Raw genomic sequence first — 6000 nt, 5'->3', positions numbered from 1 at the left:
GGAAATTGGTGTCAGTCACTGAGTATTGCATCTTAAACCTAGCAACCGAAAGAGTAAAAGTAAGGAACATATTGCACCTAATTAAGGAACAGATGCTAATAGAAAGGAACCAATCCAGAAAACCAGAAGCAGTTGGTCACTCTAACTCTTGGCTAAATGCTATTTTGAAGTCACAATATAGCATCTGAGAAATACTCTTGGCTGTTAAATTTGCATCCAAACTTTTTGCCTTTAAAAATTCATTCCCCAAATCTAAAGAACATTAGATGTGTCAATTAGCGTGGAACAGAAGAGAAGGAAAAGAAAACATATAACTGGCAAACTTGCTTGTTCCCTCTGCCAATGCTGCTTGCTACAAAAGGATTCCAATTAAATATTCAGCATATACAAAGCAGCAGATATTTAGTCCTGATAGAAATACATGCTGTATTAGACAATGTGGTGACTATACTGTGTATTTTTCTATCTTCAGAGGTGGTAATGTCTTTTTCTGTTCATATATAGATCATCCTACTTGTATAGGCCCCCATCCATTTCCAAAGTAAGGCGCAATACTGCAACAAATTTGAAAGCCTCTCATCTTCTCCAATTTTTCATCTTTTCAAGGTTCTTTTATTCTCTGTTACACAGCACCAGAGGATCCTTTTTACCAAATTACATGAATAAATGCATTCAATTTTATGTAAAAGCAGCACCTATTAGCAAGCAAAATACAGGGCCCTACAATTCTTTTTATGCCTGTTACTCACTGTTTAAAATGTCATGGAAAAATGATATTTAGGTATCTTACTTCTCTCATGAATACAAGGGACTAATAGCTTGCAAAGGACCTATGCTTATATAAGAAGTCCAGTGCATTAACTAGGTCATTATGTTATCTAACAAAGGACATTGAAATCCATATTGGCTATCATTTACATCCAGTTACCTCACGCCCCTTACTACACAGCTACTGTGTTCAACAATTATCCGTGAACAGCAAGAGAAGGAAGCAGCAGAAAACTTTCATAGTCCCTGGTTCAGAATATCTTGGGTTGTGGGTTTCTTAATTTTTTGTCACCAAATAGGGATGACCTTCATGGGACTGGATTATGTTTACAATAAAGAGCTTTTGCAGGCATTTGACAATCACAAAAGCTATTTAACACCTCATATACTCCCCTGCCAAGAATATTTTCTCAGAGATAATGACATGTCATCAGTCATTAGAATTCAATTATTAGTGGTTTTCCAGTCACAGCTCTCCTCAAAATCATGCAATATTTAAACACTATTATAATCATAACTACCGCATGTGGGGCCCGGTTTTTAAATCCTTGGATCCAAGCCTGACATCCATTTTGGTGCTGGGATGAATCCCAATCTAGATGAGGCCTATTTTCTGAATCCAACTCAGATTCAGATGAAGATGGCGACAATTTCACTAAAATGGCTGATCGTAGCAGATTACCACTATCTTGAACTCAAACGTGACAGGCCCAAGCCTCTAACTCTAGCCTAAAATTATTCTAGAGCCAAACACTGTCTCTTTGGCCTATCTCTAATACGAACTCTCCTACAGTATTTACCTACATAAACATATAGAATGGTAGCGTTTCACTAGAAGCCTATTACAGTATTTTGGAATATAGCTAGCCTTGCCCAGGAACAATTGCACTTCATCTAGAAGGCAGAGGCTCTGAAGGTAAAAGTAACTATCTTAGACTGTATATACGAAATGGATTTGTCTTGGACCGCAAGTGGAAATGCCAATAGGCTTCATTAGAACCCCTCAGCAGGTATCTTGATTTTTACTTGTCTCTACCTTTCTAGTGAAGGAACAGTATTATTATATGTATTTATGGTAACACCCAAGGTCCTCAATGAGGACTGGAGATGGGGGGGAGAAAAGAGGGGTTGTTTTGTTAGGCACTGTGAAAACATAAAGAGAAACACAGTCTCCACCCCAAAGCACTCGCAGCTTCACTGGACATGGCATGCAAATAAGTTCAACAAACAATAGGAGGAGAGAGAGGACAAGAGCTACAGTAAAAGATTACATAGTTTCCTCACTACGCAAGCATCTTGATAATGCTGAATTGGTAAATTTGTTTTTCTGCCTCCATTCTTAATACAAATTATGCCTGTTTTCATTTAGATGTGGAGAGAAGGGGTTGTGTGGTCTTTGTTTATTTGGTGACTGTCATGAAGAAGAAAGGTGGTGGTAGTTACAGGAAGGGAACCCTAGACTACAAGACCTATTGCATTGCTCCAAAATTTAGTTGCCAGTTGGAACCAATTGAAATTTTTCACCTGGAATTTTCCACTACGGTCTAGCTTGCTTTTTGGCAACGATGGTCACAGCATGTTCCATCTCCAGCGGTTGCAGGAGCGGTTGCCTGCCTAATATTGCCGTCTGCAGCACTGACCGGATTAAACAACTGATGGAGCTGCTTTCTGGTCGGTGGAGCTCTGCTCGATAATGTAGCAGACATCTTGGCATGTATTGGTTGTTTGCTGCTCAAAGGAGCAAAACCTCTAATCCAAATATCCCCATTGGATCCAGCATGAATTTTGTGCCTTGAACTTACCTATTTTCAAGAACACTGTTAATAATGTTTTGTACTGAATTTTATAGGATCATTACAAGTGCAATCTCTAAGCTTTTTATTGCCATGCTCTGTTCAATTAGCCACACAGAGAACACTGAACTAATAATGAAACAGAACAAAGTACAGTGAAGTGAAAATGTAGTTCCTTTATTCCACCCAACAAAGGATCCTCCTGTAGCTTGCCTGTAAGCGTGGGTGTAACTAACTAGACAATGAGCAGATGACCTAGAAATCAATGGTTACTATACAAATAGCAATGAGGATGAGAGAGCCAGAACTGTATTATAACAGGGCCATGCCTTTGTTCTTTGTCAGGTCTCTTCAATTGTAAGGTAAGGGCTCATTAAAGTACAGCCCTCAGCTGGGGGTGATGCAGGTATTCACTGCTCCAGCAGGAGCTCCAGGAAGGCTGGGACCAGATTCTTCCCTTCCCTGCACTAGTCCTGGGATTGATGGAAAATGGCTGGTACCTACTCAGTTCTGGGACTAAACTAGCCACAAGTACAGGTTAGAAGTTGTACCTGGGGCTGCCCACGACCAGAGGTGCTGGAACGAGGGGTGCAGGGGATGCAGAAGCACCCTCTGGCTTGAAGTGGTTTCCATTATAGACAGGTTTACAGTTCAATGTCTCTCAATTATACAGATTGTTCCAGCACCCCGCCCATGGCCCTTAAGAGCCTTCTGCAGCTGGGTAACAGCCGTGGCATAGAAACAAATTAGTCCCATTTCCGCCTGCCTTAGAATGTGCTCAGCACTGAGGGCTTCAGGGTAGGGTTGGGAGCTGGGGTGCAGAGCTGATGAATGTTAGGCTGAGGATCCTACTGTCAGGAATATCTTCCCGAGGGGATTTTCTAGCTGGCACAAAGAGACGGCAGTGCAGAGACGAATACCTCCCATTGGGTCTCACTGACTCACAAGAGAGACTGTGTGATCACAGCATCCCTTAAGGGGGTGTAGTGTATGCACCCATCCTCATCCAGCCATAGCACCGACTTCTCCTTGCCTGTTTTGAGTAGCTAGCACCGGCCTTTCTGCTCAGGAGAGCACAAGAATTGCAGTAACAGCCATCCCCTTGAATCCTGTTCAGGGGCTGGCTGCAATCTACCCTTTTGCCTTTGTTACTTTAACTCTCCCATCGGTATCCTGTTATATAGGGAACTCAGCTCACTTCTTAGTGAATGACAGGTGGCTGGGTCACAAAAATATCCCAGAGTAATTGGCAGGCTGGCTGACAGTTTCTGCAGAAGGCCTGAGGATTGAATGGGTATGGAGAATTAAATACCTTCTCAGCTCAGGAGTGAGACAGCAGGTGGAAGCTTACACTGCTGCAGATTGCATTCTGTTTGTCTTATAGGCAGAGAACTTAATTTACTGCTTCCATTTCAGATCCCACAGCTTTCTTGAGCACTGTTTTTAACAGAGAGCTCCACTGTGACATAAATTTAGAGCTGAAGCCAACAATCTTTACTCATGCAAGTAATATTTACTTAAGTAAATCCTGTTGACTTCACCTGCACTGGAGAAGGAACAAACTCATGAATGAGGCTTGCAGAGCTGATTCCTTTTTCCTTGCAACAAATGGATGATTTCTTCATTTCTCATCTTTCATGGAGTCATTGTCTTGTCCATGTGCTCCATAATTTGCTTCTAATTACTTATGTCATATGTCATATAATAAAAATATCTCCAGAGTGAGACCCTGGCATACTCTGAAGTGCTGCTCCATATACTTCTCAGAAAACAACACTGATACATGATTTAAAATAGCTTAAAGCTTGGTTTAGCTAATCTCAAGACTCTCCATGCAGACCTTTCAAAGTGGAGTGCAGCTATGAAGGCTGATTCATGTTTTGCCATGACTGCCAGCTAAATGATATAGTGACATTTTCACTCATCAGTGACATTTTCAGTGAAATGAGGATTTGGGTGGGAGGGGTTGGTCATGATAGAAGAAAAATTGATTGTTGCTCATTTTGCTAATGAGTATATATTTTATGGGGGGGGATAGCAATATTTATGATTTTATTAGATATTTTTAACATTGCAGAGTTTATATTAGTGCAAAGATTATTGTAATAGGGAATGAATTATTTTTATTTTATTTAAAGGTATAGGTTATGGACTGGAGCTTTGTATTATGGTTTTGATGTAGCTTTGTTTTGGTTTTTTGTAATTAATTCCAGTATAAATGGCTGTTTTATTTTTGGATAGGTTGAGGCTGGGGCTTGAGCTAAAACTTGTTTTAATTGGCTTAATGCTTTTTGTTTTGTTTATTTATTTTAAGTTTGTGTAGTGCGGTTGAAGGGTTTTTTAAAATCAATATCATAATAATATCATAGATCAGGGGTGGGCAAACATGGGCCAGATCCGGCCAGTGAGCTGTTTTAAGCCAGCCCTGAGCTCCTGCTGGGGAGGAGGGGCTGGAGCTTGCCCCGCTCTGGCGCTCCAGCCGGGGTGCTGTGTTGCGGGCCACACCACGCGGCTCCCAGAAGCCGTGGCATGGCCCCGCTCCAGCCCTTACGTGCTCCAGTGGCCCCCTCTGGGGCTCCAATGGGAGCTGCAGGAGTGGTGCCTGCAGATGGGACAGCATGCAGAGCCGCCTGGCTGCGCCTCCACATACGAGCTGGAGAAGGGACATGCCACTGCTTCCGGGAGCCACTTGAGGTAAGTGCTGCTCGGAGCCTGCACCCCTGAGCCTCTTCCCCACGCCTCAATTCCCTGCCCCAGCCCTGATCCCCCTCCCACTCTCCAAACCCCTTGGTCCCAGCCCAGAGCACCCTCCTACACCCCAAACTCCTCATCCCAAGCCCCACTGCAGAGCCCTCACTCCCAACCAGAGCCCTCACCCCCTCCCACACCCCAACCCCAATTTTGTGAGCATTCATGGCCCACCATACAATTTCTATTCCCCAATGTGGCCCTCAGGCCAAAAGATTTGCCCACCCCTGCCATAGAATATTTGGAACAACCAGTCTGTCCTGTTTAATGGGTGTCCATAGTATCTGTATTCACTCTTGGTTTTCTTTTCTTCTTCCATATAAATTCTAACATCCTCCGCATTCCTGCTATGATCATGGAAAGATTTTGTAACAAGAAAAATATCCTTGGCAACATGTTCATTTTTACTGTAGCTATTCTTCCCAACCAAGAAATTGCACACTTCCTCCAGCACTCAAGATCTCTTTTTTTCATTTGCTGAAGTAGTAGTTTGACATTTAAATCATAGAGCTCATCTAGGTTGTTTGAGATTTGAATGCCCGGGTGTCTTATAAAATTTGTTGCCATCTGTACCCAGTGTTTTCTGGAGGAATGACTTCTCAGAGTCTGGCAAATTTATAGCTAGCATTTCAGCTTTGGCATAATTTACTCTCAATCCATATGCTTTCCCAAAGTCTTTAGATACTAATTT

Source organism: Caretta caretta, chromosome 1 (assembly GCF_965140235.1).
Source record: "Caretta caretta isolate rCarCar2 chromosome 1, rCarCar1.hap1, whole genome shotgun sequence".
Taxonomy (NCBI): domain Eukaryota; kingdom Metazoa; phylum Chordata; order Testudines; family Cheloniidae; genus Caretta; species Caretta caretta.
This window is presented reverse-complemented; position numbering follows the sequence as displayed.